At 36.1% G+C, this 19846-nt stretch overlaps 1 protein-coding gene across 1 annotated transcript in view; it reads right to left on the minus strand.

Moving 5' to 3' along the window:
- dlp (glypican dally-like) overlaps positions 1-19846 on the minus strand; it is a 182896-nt gene that overhangs the window by 66134 nt on the left and 96916 nt on the right. The window lies entirely within an intron of this gene.

The following is a 19846-nucleotide window of genomic DNA, read 5'->3' on the forward strand; positions in this document are numbered from 1 at the left end:
ATAGGGTTAGTTGATCATGCGATGCAGATACTTTCGTTTTAAGCCTTTCTGTGCGGCTTCTCTACTGCATTTATCTGCTACACAAGAAGTCAGATTGATTCCTGCATTTACTGTGCGCCGCTATGTATACTGTTCTGTGATAGCTGAGATTAATGGAGAGCAAAGGTTCCGGTTATTTATCTCATACTACTATTATCCCACACTATTTCGTACTCTGCAATGGCTTCAAATCAGAGATTATCGCAAGATTACCGTGGTATTACGGAAACACACGCATCAAAAGCAGTTCTGCGTTTATCTCCTGTGTCCGTATCGAGATAAAGCGAGCTATTAAATCTCACCGTTAGGTAACTTGCATAACAGAAATTATATCTCGTTCCGGGATTCAACGAAAAGGTGGTTCAACGAAAAGTCGTGTATATTGCTCATCTTTAACGGATCGCGTAAGTTCAGAAGTGCCTTTTCCTAGACTGCACCTTAAAGAAAGGGTTAACCGTTTTAACGCAGCGAGCACTGTTGTCCGATTTCCTAAGACTTGTGCTCGGCCAGACGAACGTCTTCAACGGAGCGAGTTTTGCCTCCGTCGAGTAAAAGGAATGCGTTGCCCAGCGTGGTCCATGCAGCATGTGTTCCTATCACCTGCCGGCACGTTGCAGCTGCGCAAATGTACGACGCACAAAGAAGCGGGAGAAATCGAGGCATGGATTTTCGATGGAATTCACGTGAGAGACGATGATATGTAGAGAGGAGAGTATAAGTTATGTAAAAGAAAAGATCAGAAGAGAAAAATTCCTGCATTTCAGAATTTTCTATCCGGAGATACGTATAAGAATTTTATAACTTTTTAAAAATATGAACGCCATGATTGCAAATAACTCGAAGAATTGATTCATCGATGACCAAAAATTGAATCTGAAAAATCCTGTTTACGAGTTACAATCTGACTTGCAATTTTATTTTCGTTCTAATCTTCAATTTATCGAGATTCCGCGAGCATCTTACATCTGCATCTTTATCGACAAACTTTTGCTAAAATGCTTCGGACACAAATCCCTTTGTAAACACTTCGATCTGCCAAAAGACACTCGAACAGTGTCGAGTCCCTCTTGGCAAACTGGAATTTTTTCGAGCGTACGTGAGAATTCAGAATTCCTCGCCGAATGAATTCGAGGTGAAAGAATGCCAGAAAGAAGCATGCGATATTCGTTCGCCGTTACAAATGTCGGCGAACAAAATTGCACGAGATTGCATCCCAGCCAGATGCATTTTGTTAGGGCCGGGAACGAAAACGCGATCGCGTCGAGACCGAAGAGGCGCATCGCGCAGGGGGACGACACGTTCGGCGAACGGAAGCCAATTTTCGTCCGCGTTTTATCCGTCGAAGGATGGACGGCGCGAGATTTCCGGAGGTGGGCACGCTCGATTTTCAGAGAGAGATGACTTTCTGCCGACGGCAAACGACGGCGGCGGCTGCGTCGCGGCGCTTTGAAAAATGCCACCTCGGAAAGACTACCTCCCGGTGAGGTGCATTCTTCGTCAATGTCACTTTTTCCATTGTCCGGGGTCGGCGCGATACGACGCCGTATTTCTACAAAAGTGCAGTTTAGAACTACATTTGTAAATTAAATTACCGCAGGAGCGTGCTCTCACAAGGGAGCACGATCGAATGTCCTCCTTCGATCATTAATCTTTATAAGCTTTGAATATATTAAAATATGGACAAAAAGAGATAAAGTATTTTTTTTATAAGTGCGTTCTCGCAAGTTAAGAGAATGGAAAAAAGATCCTTCCTTTATAAAGATCTATTTTTTTTCTGAATATCGTTTAAACTGTCAAAGATATGTATAAAAGAATGCTTTAAATAAAAGTTAAATAATTCCAAGAGTATTTTATAAAAAATTGTAAAATTATACTCTTAGAACTATTCAACTTTTATTTAAACCGTTCGACTTTTATTTGAAATATTCTTTTATATCTTTGACAATTTAGCTTTAAATGATGTGTACTCAGAAAGAAAAAAATTTCATTCTTTTTCCTTTTTAAGTAAACATAATTTAAAACTCTAAACGATTTTTTTCAAGAGATGTTTCCAGAATAATATATCCGAAGCTTATTAAAATCGGAGAGGAACATTTTCTTCTGTCAGACGCGAGATAACTAATAAATGACATTTTTTTAAATATTGCTGTCGCATGACGATACCTTTATTCAAAAATTTCGTCATGTATTTTAACAGCATTCTTAATTGACAGATGTCGACCGTTGAGAAATATAGAATTAATAGCAGCAGTGCAATTTGACCGTGCAATTTTCTTTCCACTTTTGCAAGAAGAAACATTGTAACAATGGTTGCATGACATCGTTCTAATAACAACGTGTGCGTTTTAAGACCGTAAAGTTATTGCATTAAACCTTGAGACGCTATTCATACATTTTAATATGTTATCAGCGCATCAACTTTGCGTGCAACAGTCGAAGTCGGCGATGTCGAATGAAAATTTAATGGTAAAGTAAAAGGAGAGTTCCGGTTTTAAGAAAAATGAGAAAGCACCCATGCGAAAGAACACATCCGGCAGAGACGAACGGTGTAAAATTAATCCAAGGACTAGCAGAACGAAATATTTTATGTACGATCGCTACATAACAATTCTATCAATTTCACAATATATTACATAGTTCCTAATTTAAATTATAAATTAGTACTCTCTAAATTCTTTGGCGTGAAATCTCACTTTAAAGAGTGAAAATTAAACCAGTCTTGAAAAAGAGTGACTGAACAGTCAATCTTTAAGAGTGAGATTTCACTCTTCGGAGTGAAATTGACTTTAAAAGTTTTAAAGAGTACCAAATAGATACTATTAAATAATGACAAATTATGTACTCGTGATAGTACAACTAAAAAATAATGAACTATATGACAGTACAACTCTATTAGATAGTTCTTTATTTATTGAATGAAAGAGAGAATGAAAAGTTTAACATAAACATTTACAAAATCTCTCTTCAAAGGATAAATTTAATACTTGAATTTCAAATTAATAATCAAGTGAAGTAATTTCGAAGTAGAATTCTCTACAGTATTTCTGCTACGCAGATGAAGCATTTCTGTCTTCCTCGATTGGGCAGATTTCACGCTGTGGAACGCTCGAGAGGGCCGGCCTACAGAGGAGGAGGAGAGGCCGCCTTCCTGGGGCAGAAGGAGAATGCGAGAACGCAAGGTGCATTCTTCGGCAGCGCCACTTTCATCCGCTGCCGGACAACGCACACGCGCACGCCGTGTGCAGCCGCATCAAAGGCGCCGACAGCACACGGACGTGCTTCTACCGTGTACCACGCGAGATGCGCCGCTCCGTGTCGCATCGAGAACACCGTTGTTGGATCCACAGACACACGAGAACGCGTGTCGTCTCGTGTATCTCGACGGTGGCATCTACGCGTGTCTTGTTTCGTAGCCACAGCCCGCAACCGCGAACGTGTTACGGCGTTGTTTGACTCGAGAAGAATCAGGGATTCGTAGAGAGAGAGAGGGGGGGGGGAGGAGGGGGAAGGGGAGAGTCGAGAATAGTTAACAATATCAATATTTGATCAAAATTTGTTCGTTCGCGAAGAAATAATGAAGCGAATAACATGGAGATTTGTCGCCGAGTAATCGCAGAGATTTTAAGCAACCATGTCGCGTACAGCTGACGGAATTTTTTAATTTTGGTACAGCAGGAATGCACCTAGCTTTAAGCGCATAAAGGCGATCGTTTGACTAGAGACTCAAAGCGAGGCGAAGTAGAGGAAGGAAAAGGGAAACACAGAAGGATGAGACGCGGCATAACAGCTGGCTCAACAATATGAAGCGGCGCTCTAAAGATACTGTCTTTTGTGGCTTTCGGGGCTTTCAAAGTGTATCTCAATGAGTTCTTCGTGCCAGTCGATCGACTAACGGTGCCCTTTAATGAAATTCACAGGTGTAACCGCTGCAGACTGTCAATCCGCTAGACGTCGCCAGCCAAAAGGTTATTTTCCATATTGGTATTCCGCGACGTAATCGAATTCTATGTCAGAATTGTCACAAATTTCTCAACTTAAAATTCCATAACTTTTCTTTAATTTTCAGAAAAAATTTCATAATTTTACCTAACTTTCAATAATATTTTAAAATTTGTTGTATCTTTATCCTGATTTGGAAACAGCTAAATATCTTGTTGAGAGATCAATTTAACATAGCAATGTAAATTACTTACTATTAATATTACTGACACTATTTTTAGTTGTTGATAATATTCCAAAATCGCATGAGTGTAACGTACGTACATTAAGCTTCTTTAAAGCCAACAATTTTAATCTTCCAGAAAGTTTTGCAAAATTCCTTGATTTTTCCCTAATTTCCCTGACCGTTTTTAATTTCCCTGACAACTCTCTGATTTCCAGTTTTGTGACAATCTCGTATGTATTATTAAACTGTCTGTGTGATACCTACTTGAATTTTTAATTAAAGTCGACACGCAAAATAATTTCGAAGCATCAAGGCTATTGTCGGCCATGTGTCAATGTCATAATTGAATAAACGAGAGAACCAACAAAAAAGCTATCACGAGATTCGTAATACTGTTTAAAATTCCGACAGCGTGATTAAGATTCAGATCGCTTAATCGGCGTGTAATCTCTTCAGACAACGAGACACTTTGTCGTCCATTCGCATTAAATATACATGTTATTTACAGCACGGCCATTCGCTGGCAGCTGGTCTAAATTGCATATTTGCACAGATACGAATAACGTTAATCATAGCGTTCATGCTCGATAGAAATAATGGAGAAAAAGTAAACGGGTTAAATATAATTACTTTTCAGTATCATACGTTACGTCAAACGAGGTCACATAAGCAGCTTATATAATAGTTTTTCACAATAAACACGTATTGATCGAAACTATTCTCGATATATATAATTAAACAAATATAAATGTCTAGTAACATACAATTAATTATCAAAGTGATAAGAAATACCCAGAAAATAAATTGACGTTATCTGTCTCCATTTTGAGATCAAAATGTTATCAAGGATATCATGGGTATGAGCAATATATATGTATATCAATTGCTTTCAAGCAAAAATTTACAGTGTTATTTTATTCCTTGAATGGATACTTCCCTGCACGAATATTCGAGTCAATCAATGCCATTTTATGAGTATTTCTGATATAATATCCACTGATCGAAATCTGTAACACGTTTAATGTGAAAAAAATAACCTATCTCGGGGGGGGGGGATGAAGTTACCATTTACACGGAAAGAACGATTATACTAAAGTATCTAAAAATTTAATTGGATACAAATCTAAAATTACAATTTTATTGAACCATCAAAATAATTATGGAGGATAGTATTCTACATATTTTGATTATTATTTTGATAGTTCAACAAAATTAATTTCAGATCTGTTTAGCTAAATTTTTAAATACTTCAGAAAAACCATTCTTTCTATAACACAAACAAGAGATAAATCGAAATGCACTTAACGAAAAAATACTTATTATATCTAGCGTTTTGGAAAGCTCTTGAAATAAGCTACAAGAATGTGCAATAAAAAATGAGGGATTTCATTTAAAAAAACTTTATGCAACCTTGACCTGACCTTAAGAACGTCTTCTTAGGGTTAACCAAGGACGTCCAATGGATGCCCATTTGACGCCCATTGGGCATCCAATAAATGCACCAATGACTGCCCATTGATGTCCATTTGACGCCCATTTCATGCTCATTTGATGCCCATTTGACGCCTATGGGCGTCCATCGGACACACCAATGACATGGACGTCCATTGAATATCCAAAGGATGCTCTGAACTTTTCGAATGGAAATTTCGCCCATTTCATACCCCAAGTATGTTCCATGAATGCCCTTGGCCCAGGACGCCCTAAGGGCGTCCAATGGATGCACCAATAATCGCCCATTGGGCGCCCAATTTTGACGAGGGGGTAACCACTTAATGTAATCGTGGGACAGAGTCCTCGAAATCATTATAAAATTCATATGAAATCTCTATATATAATCCGATAATTACATATGCAACTACGAGAAATCATTGTATAGTATTAAATAAAATCGTATATTTTACCAAATTACTTCATATGTAACGAAAAAAATTATTTATCTGGTAAAATCATATGAAATCATGTAATCTGTGGGACAATATTTTAGCTAGTGATTACCCCCTCGAATTTTGAGAGCTGGTCGACGACAATGATAATAACGACGTATCTGAATCTGAATCTGAAAAGTTACAGATCCGGATTTTGTTGTCGCAATATCTCCGCTTGTAGAGTACGTAGAGAAAAAAATAAAAGCGTATAATACAATCAGACTGTAAGCTATCAATTAAGTGTATTTAAAACTCGATCGGGACAGCCTTATTGAGATCTGATAATCTTGATCCAGCGCAATTCGCCGATTCGCATGAAGAAACACGACAGTGTTTCGCGCCATGTTTTAGCGCCGAGACACTATCTGTGTCTCCAGATAATTACTCGTACTTCATAATCAACCGTCAATCTTCCATCTGAAAATATTAATGAATCGGAATTGTCCTTACGTGTCGATCGAGATAGACGAAGTGTGATAATTTTCGAACAATTGAGAATTTTTCTCGATCGCTCTGTCATTCTTTCTTCCTTTTCCTCCTTTCTCTCCACAATGCAATTAACTTTTAACCCGTCGTAATTGCTCTAGTCGTTAGCGTGTCGGATATCGGACATACATGCGTGCACGCACTGCCACGGCTGAAATTACCTTACATCGACATAGCGCGCGCCACTCGATTATTATAAAGCGAGGAGCGGTACGAACACAGACATATGCGCCGACTTTCCAGTTCCTTGGAAAAAAAGACGAGAACGCGAAGGACACGCATACGGGATGTTTGCTGATAATTATGGGTGCGATTTGCGTGTCTTTGCTGTAGAATAAATTTATTCACGAAAACATTTGAATTTAATGATCTAAAAAACGAAGTTAAAAAGGTAAAATTCTTTAATTGCATCTAATTGAAAAAAAAAAAAAATGAAGAAAGAATCCAATCCCGTTGTGTTAATTTTGCAAAGTTCATAAAATTTGCCATGTGAAACTTTTAGCTATCCAACTTGAACAAATATCGTATAATAATATATTTCTTATATAATATCAAATCGTAATTTTCTCTATAATATCATAAAAGATTTATGTATCACGATATGATGAAGATATTTTACACATTATCTTATATTCGCATATCGTTAATATTTGTCGTAAATACTCTAAGAGATGTGACTCAAGAATCACGATGTTAACTACGATATATTACATTTATTTTAGTTTATCGAAGAAGCGAGACGTCATAGAATTTTTATTGTTATATTGATTGAATTAAATGGGATATATTATGTATATGGTGAAAGGATCGTAACCTTCGTCTTGCCTCATCTTGGTAAGAGTGTTAATTATTTATTGAGATGCAAATACGGCTTTACGATCTTGTGAAGTACATCTTCTATCATTTTATTTACATTTCATGCCTTTTCAAAGCAATCTAATAAAAACGGATGTAGTGATTCATAAATCTTCAACGAGATTTTTCATTATTTTCTCGAATGTTTTTAAAAAAAATAGAGAAAAACAGCATTGTCAATTTTTGAAAATAAAAACAATATAATTCAATTCTACGTAACGTGAAATTGCGAATTGTTTTACATTTTTTACAGTATACCGCATGTCGTTCTCCATTTTAGCAAAACGCGGAGACAAAAACAGCGTGTGAATAATGTTAATAAATAATCGCGTCAATTGACGCATCGTAATATTTTAACGTTGGTCATAGGATCGTTAAAGCTGCAATAAAAACTGTGACTACGTTTTTATCCGCAATATTATTAAATCAGTCAGCATGACGAGATCGTTGATTATTTTTGAGCACCTTCGCTGAGAAAAATTTCTGGTTGAAAATGAATAAATTAATAGATTCTGATCATATCAATCAGAAATTTAGATAACCAAGTGTTCAATTATGATAACCGGAATTTACTGATTCATTAATTTTCCATCAGAAATTTTTCTCGATGTACTGTTAAATTTATAATGATCAAATTATACCCAATTTAAGTTAATAAAATATCGTTAATTTAACTGAAATAATAGAGTTTTAAATTTAACTTAATTAAATGTATTGAAGAGACTCTTTAGTTCATTGACTAAAATATGTTAATATGAGTATTATTTATGTTTAAAATAAAATGTCAAAACTTCCTGTAGCTCATCATGCTTGAATTTCTTACGTATTTATTTAATAATTCACGAAATTATTTTCAAATCTGTATCTATATATAGGTATTTAAATTTTTAGGTTTTTCAGTAAACTCTTTCTGTGTACGATTTCACCGTCCTATACCGCTACCTATAAAAACACTATATATAGATATTTTTTACCAATACTGTCGGTACATCGCCACTTCAGCTTTTTTGCATTTTGGCTTCCCGAGATCGCTCGCATTGCGATACAAACTTGGAGCATCGCGTAAGTTAGGGTATAATTAGTGTCCCTAGAATACAAAATCTGACGATCAGCCCCTAAAATGGCGGATACATCATTGTGATTGCGTTCCCGTTTGTGTGGTGATTGGTTCCGCCATTTTTAGAGGTCTACGTGAGTCTACGAGGTCGCCGGATTCTGTATTCTGGGGACACTAGATATAATGGTACGCCGCAAACAGCGATTAGTATGTATTACGTCGATATCTTATAGCACAAATTATAATGCCATTCGGAATGCGATAATAAATCGTGCATATATTTTACCGATTGACGCGGCTCATTAATATTAATTAAATCAATTTCCATCGATCACGTCGCGTCGAATCGCGCTATGTCTCCATCGTGATCAAAGAGTATTATGATCAGGCGACCATAATCCCTTCTTTTCTGCAGAAGAGAGAGTCGCATATTGTGCGTATTGCGTATACATCGTCGCTTTATTCGTTTTCCCCCCGATTTTAGTTCCCGAAATAGTTGCGCGAATGGCGATCTACCCGAAAGATTTATAGAATTTACCAGCCATTTATTTTCTCATCGGAAAAGAGAGTTTTATGTCTTCGTTGGGCCGTGAACTGCAGAATTAGAGCCACCCGGTTTACTCGTAAATTGTTTACGCGACGTTTACGTGTATGACATGTGTATTATATTACATACTTTCTTCCTCCACGTGGCTGTAGATATAATTAAATTGATTAATAAGCGTTCTGATGTTTCCTCTATAAAAAATTTTCATAGAGACATGATATTGCGCGCGAATTATAATAAAAAAACTTAAATAACATAAATTACATATAGAGGCTGAATAATCAACGAGATGATTCAACGTTTTAATATTTTGCATAGGTAAATATTATAAACTGATGACATCATTAAATAGAAATTTCTGCCTTCTGCATTAAAAAAACAACGTAAAAAAAACAACGCAACATAATGATAGCTACAGGTTGCTAAATAAATCAAACTTTTACATTTTTGGACGGAAATAACGGCGATAACTCGCGCGTTAAAATATTCTATCGCTCAAGGAAATTAAGTCACGAATCGAATTTATTTTCTTCCTACAAAGTCCAGTCCAGAAACGAGAAAAAAAGGGAGGGGGGAAACGCTCGAGCGTTATCCGTGTAGATTATGCACTGTCAGCATGAATTACGCGAAAGGAGATAGTCCGCGTAGATTACTCGTGGACTTAGACGTAGAACGTCGCTATTTGCACGTGGCGTCGGACTCTAGGATCGCTTTGTACTCACTTGACGAGTTTCAGAGGGAAAAGGGGAGGTGTAATCGCGTGTCAGCCGCAGGCGGCGGCAGCGGCAACGGCGGTGGTTTGGATTTGGATCTCGCCTCGGTACTCACCTGTAACAATAGAAGAAATAAATTATGTATCATTTTGCATTCATGGTGGATTTAATCGACTTTGCGGCTCGTGCAATTTTCGTGACGGAGCGAACGACTGCTGCGCTCATTCGCTTCGATTGTCACGAATAATTTAAGAATCGTAATGATCTTGGTGGGTACTCTGAGTCTTTTTTGACTCGGGTAAAATTTCACTCTCAAATTTCTTGGCACAAATTTCAATTTTTATTAAATAAAGGTTTTAACATTTAAAGATTTGGCGATGTTGAAAGATGTTGAAAAGTAATCCTGAAATTTTTTGAAAGCTTAGAATATAGTAAAAAAATTTGGGCTGAACGAAAAAGACTCAGAGTGCCTACGAAATAAATAAAAATATGTGTGCCTACGAAGAATTATTTAATTGCCACGACGACGCACAGAAAGAAATTTTTTATAGAGAATTTTTTATAGAGAAATTTTTTACAGAGAAAACAGAGTTTTTAATTAATAAATATAGTCAAAACAAAAATACGCGGTTTGAAAAGGTAGATATAATATATGTGTAATAGAATATGTATAAATGCACTGAAAAAATTAAACTTTCGGTGGTAAAGTTTACATTGTACGGTTTTATTTCACAACTTTTACGTGGAAAAAATAACTATGTGTTATTCAGTTGTGATATTGTTGATATGAAAGTTATAGAAGCACGATACTGCGCATTGTTCCTTTATTCTATTATGTTAATCAAATAGCAAAACCAGTTACGTAATTTACGCAAACGTAATTTGCCCCAATTAATTGTTTATCACAGTAATGCATTATAAGCGATGCATCCACTTCTCTGTCTGGATATTAACACGTACGTCACGCACGGTGTAATAGTCGCACTGTTTGCTATTGGTAATTGCCAATTAATTCATAATCCCTTTTGTAATTTGCGAAGGTAAACATTGCACGTAATTAAAGTACACTTCGAGCGTTGCATTCTTGATTCGTAATCAAACGCCACTTCGTTGCACTGAAGACTCTATGCAACTTTTGACAACGTCATGTAAGTCTGACAAAATAAAATCATAGCACGTGGAATTAAAAATATACAAATACTGTCGAGAAAAATACCTCGATTGATTTATGACAGTAGCAGCTTCTTACAGTCTCTCTCTCTCTCTCTCTCTCTCTCTCTCTCTCTCTCTCTCTCTCTGTCCGATGGCAGACGTGCACCTTAATACAGAATTATTTTACGGGCAATTAGTCGGCAATCAAGTCAGCTGCTGTCCTTCACAAGGATTATGATATTTTTATCCATTCATTATCCACATGCCCGTCGTAGTGTTTTAAAATTGTATTGTATATCCGACTGATTCTTCAAATGCATGCTAACAGCTTTAAAATTAACGGCTGTGATGGTTGATGAAAGTAGTTGAGAAACCCTGAGACACATGGGCGCCAAACCTGTTTCAACTTCTGGATCACGAAACCACCGTATAGTGTCTTATGTATTTCGTTCTAACGTCTTCACTAATGAGCAATTGAAACCTGAGCCCGACTGGACTGCGTTTGTATCGGTGCGTGCATGGACACGCGTATGTATCGATGTGAGTGAAACGCAGAGAATTTCGCGACGATGCTTTGCATAAATTTGTATCACGATCGGATTGAGTTAATCTTATTGAGAGCGGGAACAGAAATAATTACTATGTAAGAGATAAACTTTCCCATGTGGCGACCGACAGTGGATGGTAGATGGTAAATCACAATTGGAGCGTCATTACCGCTTCATTAAAAAAGTTAAATATGTTCGATTTGTTTTGGTTAACGTAAGATCGATGGAGATCTGTGAAAGTAATCGTATAGGAGATTTGTAGACGATTATGAGCGGAGAAAGAAAGTGATTTATACCGGTGTTACGCAAATTAAAAAATTTTAATAGATAACGAAATGAATAAAATCATATAATTATAAATAATTATGTGTTTTGGAGCATAGCAAGATTATTGTGTTGGATAAATATCGAAATTTAATTTTCGCGTTTTGGAAAACGTGAAGATACAAAACGTGAAGAAAGAATGTTTTGCTGAAGTATTTAAAAAGAATTTTATTGGATCATCAAAATAATTATAGTAAGAATGCTCAAATTTGTTGCGAGAATGTCAAAACTTTTTGCAGAAATGCTCATTATGCTTGACATTCCTATGTAATTATTTTGATAGACCAACAGAATTATTTTCAGATCTGTATTTAGTTAATGTTTTAGATACTTCAGTAAAACTATTCTTATCATGTAGAAATCAGAAACAAAACAAACAGAATCAAACAAGATTATATAGAAGGAAGATTATTTTAATTTTCACCTCATCTTTACAGCCGTACCCACATCCGGTGCACAATAATTTCCAATAAGAAAAATCTGATATGCAGCTACACCTCACTTTTTGATATTCTCTCTCTCTCTCTCTCTCTCTCTCATAAAATAATATATTCACGATGTCGACCGTTGGAACGTTATCGACATTGATACACTGAGTGGCTTCGTTCCATCATTACGATTTTATTAAGGCTTTCAGGTTTCGCAAAGGAGGTATATATGCATGCATCTCGAATATAATTATCTACATCGTGTTATTAAGTCTGATGACAGTTGCGGGATATACACATTTCTTTGCGGATTTACATAAGATACTTTTAAATAAGATAAGTAAACGAAATAAGTAGCTTGCAAAAAAGAGAAGGCAAGATAATTGATATATTATACAGATAACTATATACTTGTATACTTTATCTTTTAAATGTAAAAATAAAGTTAAAGAGAGACCTTACTCGCTTATCAGAAAGTTTAAGAAGTGCCTTCATTATTCTTTTAATTACCAGTATCATAATTCGTGTATAATCTCACGCAATGTTTCATTATATCATTTTCTCTCTTTAATAATGCTTCTCCTTTTGCAAAATAATCTGCCGCATCTCTCAAATATCACGCAACCTGCGAAACTGCTCGAGTTGATGCTCGGTGGACAAAACTCAAGACAAGACGGCGAAAAGCAACGAGATCGAAATCAAGTAAAGAAGTCGAGCATAATCGAGAGAAGAAAAAGACATCAGGGAGAAAGAGAGAGAAGGAAAAGGAAAGGAAGCTGGCGTTGCTGCGAAATGTAAGAAAGAAAAAAGATTGTCGGCTGGCGCCGTTTGGCCAGCAGTTCACGCCAGATCCTCCTTTTTATTTCCACTCCGCCCTCCGTCATCCCCTTCGTATTTTTTTCTTCCTTTACTGTTTCTTCGAGTCAAGCCAGCAAGTTGGTCGACGATTTTGTCTAAAGTTCGCTTTTCTCGCTTTTCGCCACGATGAACCTCACCATGATATTTCTCTACCGTCGTCTTTGAAAATCTCACGCAATTATTCGCAACGATTTACAAACGTGATTGAAAAACAGAAAAAAATAGTCATAATTTTATGTAATGATACAGATTATGACTATTTCGGTTGTCAAAAATTTTAATCATTATCTATTATTATCATCGCATATATTATAAGAGTTGAATTAACAAAATTTTAATTGATAGAATTAAGGCTTTTCTTCACTACTATCTCAGATTATGATATCAAAAGCAAGAAAAAACATAGAGGAGAAGGTGGTATTATGACACCCCAGTTACATTTTACACAATAACTTTGTTAATAATCAATATTTAAGTTTAAAACTTGACAATTACATTCGTTAAAATGTTGAATCGATTCTGGACTCAAAGTTACGAAATATTTATTACTTAGGATACTATTAATACAAAAGTGGCGACATTGCATAATGACTCGACGAAAAAAATGGGTGGTAATGTGGCCTTCCATAAAAATAGCCATAAAATATTAGTTTTGTTTAGAAAACAGTATTTGGTTACAAAATTAACAAAAAAAATAAAACATTTTAAAATGTATGCAAATGAATGTATATACATTCACATAACTTCTGCATATAAGTTGCTCAGAATTAAAAATCTCAATACTAAAAATAGTACACGTAATATAAACTATAGATTAACAGTAGAGCTACAATCGATTATCAAATAATTATTTTGATATGAAAACCTCAAAAAAGAAGTCGTGAATAATCAATATCCATAGAAGGCCACATTAGCAAAATGCCATGATATTGTTTAAATTTGCATAACTCAAAATATATACAGTCAAATAAAATGTTAAATAGCAAATAACACACTCAAAAATACATATATTCATGTGATAATATGTTCAAGTTTAAGAAAAATGAGGGGAAGTAGGTGTAATTAAATGCTAAAGTGTACCTCAGAAACGTTTCGAAATACTTGAAAGTAAAAATGCGTCAAAATAAGTGTTGGTTATTGAATATTGGTAATGTTAGCGTCACACATGATGTATCAGCGAGCTACTGAACTAATAATTCCATAAGTAATCATTAGGATTCGCTATATAATAGCGGAGACATTAAGGGAGGCTACAATATATACACTGGCCATAACACCTTTTCCTCTATTAAATTGTTTCATAAAAAAATATTTCTATTCAAATCTAATTTGAAAGAAGATTCATTATTTTCTCGCTTCTAACTTCACAATCTGAGATAGTAATGAGAAGTGAACAGGAGGAGCCTTAAATTCTTGTTCCATCTCAGCCACGATTCTATTATATAAATCAAGTTTTATTAATAAAAGCTGTATTTGATTATTCAATCAAATAAAATTTTCATTGGTAGAATTTGATTTAATAGAATCGTAATTAACAGAATAAGGAATTAAAATGCAATTATATCATTAGAGAAATAATAGGCAGAAGAAAGAGAGAGACTGTCAGCTTCTATATTAGTATTTCATCTATATTAAGCATAATTCTATTTACACTTTCAATCAGCAGCCACTGGACTAGTTCGTTCTTGTTTGACATATCGAGAGAACAATCGCGCGTTCTACTTGCCCGAAACCGTAAACCGCTGAAACGCGCGACCACGTTTGACAGCTCATTGATTAAGCTGTCATTAGTACAATGCTCTTCGGAGCTAACTTGTACTACTTTTGTAAATCTACACTTCATAGGCCCGATATTTCTCTTGTAGTTGTACCCGATTATTTATGCGATTCTTTGCGCCAGCAAACCGCGCCGTGCAAATTGCAGGCTCGCAATTCCTCACTTCGCGTTGCATATGCCTGGCGATAACGAACGATTCAAACGAAAATTGGTACAAGGCCGAAATTTCCCGTTCGTCCAAATTGAAGTTTTCGAAAGTTCATGAAACCATAAATTACACGTCAATCACGAGCGTCACCAAGTAACCTATTCGTCAAACATTTTTAAACGCTCCAATATTTAATTGTTAAACTCTCGCTCGCAATTATACGTTCAATTTAACGTTCCAAGCAAGCAATTAGATACGGAAAATTCAGAATTCATTTTCGTAAATTACGTCCTTTATCATCTTTGAATGTCTACTAATTCTACCATTCTCTCTCTAATTCTACTCTTTCTGTCAATGTATATTATTTCTGTTAGCGTATCACCAAGGATTTAAGGATATTACGCGTATTTTTTTATAAAATGAAAAAATTACATATTTTCTACATTGTAGAAAGTAATGTAAAATTTAATTTGACGGCAATTTAAATTAAAACCTGGATCAAAAATTATTTCAAGTAGTAGATGTGTTTCTAAAAAATAATTAAGATAAAATGAGGAAATATTTATTTGAATTCTAAAATTGTATTGTTAAATATAAATAATGATTTTACTAATCGTTATATATATATATATAACATTTTTTTTAAACAAAAAGTATAAATTTTCAATTCTAATCACTTTCTGTAGAGGCTATACACTTGATACATCCTTAAAAGTTAATATAGGAAGAGAAAAGATGTTTGCTTCGTTTAAATGTAAATGTTTAACGAGAAATTCGGAGAAGCAAATTCATACAAAATTTCTCTTCATCAGCGCTAACTGACACCCTCGCAGAGAATTGTATAACGCATTTCCAAACATTTACGTAACGACTGTTTATATCATCGATGGTGCCGAGTTCAATCGGTTTGACCTGAATTTTTGTAGCGAACACGTAATTATTCCGTCGAATACAATACGTCTTCTAATTGGACCACGCTTAAGAGCATCAGGGTCTGATGTTGTAATCGCAGATAATGATGGTGCACAATCCACTTGTAGCGCACAATAATCCGCGATAATGGGGCGTTATCGTCGTCGTCGTCGTCATCACCACCGCAAATCACACGACAAAAAAAATATTGTTGTCCCCTAATTGATTCAATTTCAACGGCTAACAGTCTCGAGACTGCCCGCGGCAGCCTTTGCCGCGAAACGAGCTCGCGCGGCAATTTTGCCGAGGTCGAAAGTCGCCGTGCGTGTTCGAGGCGTGCCGCTGCGAAATTTCGGCGGAAATTAAAGAAAGGAACGAAACGCGCGAGGGAGGATAAAAGAATTGGGAGGAAAAAGTGTTTCTAAAATGATGAAACTGATGGAACTTTACATTTTTGCCGAAAGTACAAACGGGATAATTTTATTCTGTGTATTTTATTTATATATATAGAATAATAAATAATATTAAATATCCTATTATAATATTTTAATAATAATATCAATATTACAGTAATTATATTTTATTCTATGTATTATGTATTTCATCCTATCTTTTTAAATAAAAATAGTATTTCTCAAATCTCATTTTAAAGTATTAAAATTTCCTAATTTTCTCCTACAGTGTAATATGTAAAATATATATAATTCTATAATTGTATATCGCGTATATATGTAGTATTTTCGCTCGCCGATATTCACGACGAGTGAAAATACTTGCGATCATTTGGGACATGTTTAGCGGAAAATTTGCATGTATGATTTAGAAACAGAATATTCGATGGAATGTGACCAACTGTTGGCCAAAATTTCCATTTACCAATTTATTTGGTAATTTATCATATGTCCACTTGCATATTCATTTATATTCTATGACCGTGTCCAATGGAATGTTATATCGCATTCTTTTCAATAACACAAATCGTTCGACATCGCGCCGCCGCGCTGCTCGCTAAATTATACCTTAATTATCATATTATCGTACTGCTGCATATTAATAGATCAATATGTACGACCGATCCAAGCGTACGATCTATCGAGTCACGATTGTCATCCCGCCGAACGAACTTTATTCCATCGATCAACTCGATGATTCTCAAACGGACTTTTACCAACGTGAACCTCTCTCGAAATTGTTCTGTCTCTCGCCCAACGTTGAGAAAGAGCGCATGTTACCATATAACAAAAAAAAGACCAAAAAAAGAGGAGAGAAATCTATGGAATTCATAGCCGAGAACCGGAGTGTTCCAAAATCAACATCGGTAACCAGTAAAGCGTCGCCAGGAGATCGAATTTCCCATGAGCTAATAGAACTCGCGGAGCTCGAAGATAACCGTACCGGAGCCCTCGACTTCCGCTCACCTGTGTGCCAGGTTGAGCACCACCCTGATGGAGCCGAACTCTCCCACGCGTCCGCTTTCCCCTCCTTCGTAGCCTTCCCTCTTCCTCTCTCGTGCCCACCTCTTTCAGGTTCCCTTCGACTACGCATCCCTTTCTCTCGAGTGTATTTCTTCTCTCTTTCTCTTTTCCGCCCTGTTCCCGGCCCGTTCCCTCTGTCGCTCTCTATGGTATGCTTTGAGATTCGCCGCCCGAGGTGATGCCCCCCTTTCCGTTTCCCCGTTTCTCTGCCGAGCGGCACTCCGGTTGCGATGTAACGACGACTCGAACAGCTGATTCGCTCTGAAGGGGGTCAGCCACCCCTTTGCGATTCCGTCGCGTTTGGGGATCTCGGCTGCGACTCGCCGATAAGAGAGCGGTCCGGATAATTCACGTAATCTCGAATTCGAAGAGGTGAATTACGCGCGAGGATACCTCATGAGAGAATTTCACGATAAGAGATACGTTTGGCGGGTACGATACGCACCCGGAGCGTATTGCATCCGATGTAACATTCACGTGGTTTACTTGTTCGCTCTAATCATTCATTAATCGCGCAATGAAAATTCTATCTCTTAACCTTTAAGTGGTTTAAAGGTACGCAAGTTGGTACATGAAAAGAACGGTTTTGGTGAAGTATCTGAAAATTTAGCTAGATACAGCTAAGAAATATTTTTGTTAATCAATATCAGAATATCAAAATAATGTAGGACGTTCAAACTTTTTGCATCATTGCTTATCATATTTGAATTTCTATGTAATCATTTTGATGATCCAACAAAATTATTTTCAAATTTGTATCTATTTTTTAGATACTTCAGCAAAATTGTTACTTTCATGTAGGTGGCGTGCTTAAAACACTGAAATTTTTTAAATTTTATAGTTATATTTTTTACTAGTAGGTACATTGTGTCATAGTGTTAGATTTACTCTCATGAGATAGAATGGAAAAATAATGGAGTTTAAAGCTTCTAGACATCTGCGCAATGTACTTTTTATTTTTTTTGTAATTTTTAAGATTTTATCGAGATTTTTAATGCTTGTTTCCATCAAGGTGAATTAACTTTAATCTCGATTCAACTTACCGATCTTCATCTTTCTGTAGTTTTAATGCCCGTTTCTATCAATACAGTTACACTGAGAAAAATGGTCTGGTTGGATTAAATAGTAATTCTGGTAGAAAACGGACGAATCAGAATTTTCTGATTAAATCAACTAAAATTCTAGTTGAGTTAACTAGAATTCTGATTGAGAGAGAGAGAGAGATATAATTATTCTGGTAAAAATCAGAATTTTAGTAGATTTTACCGGAAATATTGTATCAACCAGAATTTCGGTTATCTCAAATAGAATTCTAATAAATTTAACCAAAATTCTGATTCGTCCATTTTCAACCAGAAATTTTTTCAGTGTATATAGTTTAATTTTAATCTTGGTTCAACCTCTTCACTTTTTCAGTGTTCTAAGACTTAAAAAAAGATAAAGAGTAAATTAAATAAAGTTAATCTACTTGGTGGAAACAAGAATAAAAAATATTTAAGCTGTAACCACCCACTTATCCACTTAAAGGTTAAATTAAACGTACTAGAGCCAGTAAGAACATATTAGAGCCAATTCATCGAAGATCCGTAACTTTTTTTCATTCAATCGCGTTACTATCACGCGGCGCGTTTCCGCGTAATTTTTGCAATGGACGTTCATAAAATGCAATCACAGCTTAAACGCTCTTGACAACGCCGTTGGACCGATCATACAGTCAGTATGCGCAAAAAAAAAATGCGACTCTCTTTTAATCACTATTATGTTTACTGAATGTGACACAGTCGCAGTAACGCAGTGATTGCAATTAAAGGGAATCATATCGAATAAATATTTGGTAGAAGGATAAAATATTTGGATTATAATCAAATTTGCCCTCGTCCACTCACTTTATTTAACTAAACCTACAACTGAAGTGTTAGTTGTGAGAGTCGCATACTGTATATCTGATGCATTATGCTAAATGCGCGCGGGCTCACTTCACTTTCTCGCCCTCGCGCTTACGATGGACGTGTGTTACCCTAACGCGCGTGTATACGAAACGGGGGCCGACGATCTTATCTTCTTTTAGAGCGCGGGGCGAGCGAGGGACTTCCTGATTTCTCGCTCCATACACGCGCGTTATACTGGAAACAAAGGAATCGTGTGTCGTGCCTCGACGCCGACGTCGAGAGGATCGCGGCACGCACTCTTCCAATTAAACGAATTCAACGAGCGAGCTTGGAGGATGCATTTGTTTAAACGTCCGACGATGCATTAAGAAAATTAGTATGCTAAAAGCGCCACGATCGCTCGTCGACATCGGAATTACAGAAATTCATCTCTGTGTACGCGAGATTTTTTGAGTAATTTCTCATGAATTTGTGACATTCTTGATAATTGAGAAATTAATTCGTTTTCAGTTTCCCATTGCGGTAGAACTATTTCTGCGAAACTC

Source organism: Mycetomoellerius zeteki, unplaced genomic scaffold, assembly GCF_001594055.1.
Source record: "Mycetomoellerius zeteki isolate Tzet28-1 unplaced genomic scaffold, Tzet1.0 scaffold655, whole genome shotgun sequence".
Lineage (NCBI taxonomy): Eukaryota > Metazoa > Arthropoda > Insecta > Hymenoptera > Formicidae > Mycetomoellerius > Mycetomoellerius zeteki.